Below are 2,092 nucleotides of genomic sequence, written 5' to 3' on the forward strand. Positions count from 1 at the left end.
GGGTGAATGTAGATTAGAAAAGAGGTTCAAGGACTAGGTCCTGGGGAGTCCAGAGAATTGAGTTTGGGGATGTGAAGGAGGAGTCAGCAAAGGAGGCTGAGCAGTGGCCAGGGAGTTAGAAGAACCAGGAACTTATCCTGGGAGTTGAATTCCTAAGTTGAGAAAGAAGTAGTCAGTTAGAGTTAAGACTGCCTATAGAGCAAGTCATGTGGGAGGGCTGAGAAGCAATATGGAGGTCATCAGTGAGCCTGATAAGAGGAGCTTTAGTGGTAGGACAGATGTTGAGTACAAATGGAATGGGTTCATGAGGGAATAAGAAAGGAGAAATTGGAAACAGAGAGAAGAGAAAACACTTTTTGGAGAGTTTAGCTAAAGGGAAAGTATGAGTCAAGGGAAAAAGTTTAAAGGGAAAAATTATAGCACATTTGTATACTGATAAGAATTTTTTGTTGGGAGTGGTGGAGGGGAGGGGAGTGCAAGAGAAAAATGGGAGAATTGATAGAGTGGTGTTTATTTATTTTTACTTATTTATTTGGCTGCATCAGGTCTTAGCCATGGAAGACAGGCTCTTCGTTGCCTCACGTGAGACCTTTCGCTGAGGTGCAGAGACTGTTCAGATGTGGCGAGTGGACTCAGTAATTGGGGTGCATGGGCTTAGCTGTTCCACTGCATGTAGGATCTTAGTTCCCTAACTAGGGATTGAACTGTGTCCCCTGCACTGCAAGACAGAGTTGTTGTCACTGGACCATAGGGGAAGTCCCTGGAGCAGTGTTCTTGGGTCAGCGGGAAGCAGCAGGAGTGTCTGCACAAACGGAGGAACTGGCCTAAGCTAGCAGCCCGGCTGGTTCATTCTTAGTAACAGAAGTAAGACGGAGCATGTGGGATTGGAAGTGTGGGAACTTCTGAGGGTTCCTGCATTTCCAGTGAAACTGGAAGCAGGCTTATTGGTTGAGAACGAAGATGGGGAGAGGGTATTGCAGGTTTTTAGAAAGAGAAGAAGGTATGAAACTGTTCCCTAGGAAAGCAAGATGGTCAAAGGTCTAGAGATAGGTGGCAGATGCCAGCAGGCACAGAGGGCCCACTTAAGGTCAAGAGTTTATAGTGAGACTAGACGCATGGTCAAGTGCTTTTCCCAGGGCAGTACGACTGCAAAGGCATGGGCAGAGAGTGGTAAGAAAGCTGGAATCAGCCAGGATTTGGACTTTGCCAGGCAAACATATAAAGAGAGAGAGAAATGGGGGAAAAGAATCAAGAAAATATATGAGAGTGATTATAGTGATCAACTATGGAATCTAATCCAAGGAAGGAGGGAAGTAAGGACATGAAAGAATCTGAGCAACTGTTTAAAAAAAAAAACAAAAAAAGGAAGAAGAAGGCTGGATTTCTGTGTCCTAGTGGAGTTGAAGAATTATTGGTTTGGGGTAGTAAAGAGATAAAGAGCTGAAAAGATAGAAGGTAGTGACTGAGATGAAGAGATGCTGGAATTTGAAATTAAGATGTTTCAGTATTCAGCAATAGGAATGTATTTATTACCACTGAATTATATAGCTCAGTTCAGTTCAGTTCAGTCGCTCAGTCGTGTCTGACTCTTTGAGACCCCATGAATCGCAGCACGCCAGGCCTCCCTGTCCATCACAAACTCCCAGAGTCTACTCAAACCCATGTCCATCGAGTCAGTGATGCCATCCAACCATCTCATCCTCTGTCAACTCCTTCTCCTCCTGCCCCCAATTCCTCCCAGCATCAGGGTCTTTTCCAAGGAGTCAGTTCTTTGCATCAGGTGGCCAAAGTATTAGAGTTTCAGCTTCAGCATCAGTCCATCCAATAAACACCCAGGACTGATCGCCTTTAGGATGGACTGGTTGGATCTCCTTGCAGTCCAAGGGACTCTCAAGAGTCTTCTCCAACACCACAGTTCAAAAGCATCAATTTTTCGGCGCTCAGCTTTCTTCACAGTCCAACTCTCACATCCATACATGACCACTGGAAAAACCATAGCCTTGACTAGACAGAACTTTGCTGGCAAAGTAAGGTCTCTGCTTTTTAATATGCTATCTAGGTTGGTCAGAACTTTCCTTCCAAGGAGTAAGTG

This window comes from Dama dama, chromosome 19, assembly GCF_033118175.1.
Source record: "Dama dama isolate Ldn47 chromosome 19, ASM3311817v1, whole genome shotgun sequence".
Classification (NCBI taxonomy): Eukaryota; Metazoa; Chordata; class Mammalia; order Artiodactyla; family Cervidae; genus Dama; species Dama dama.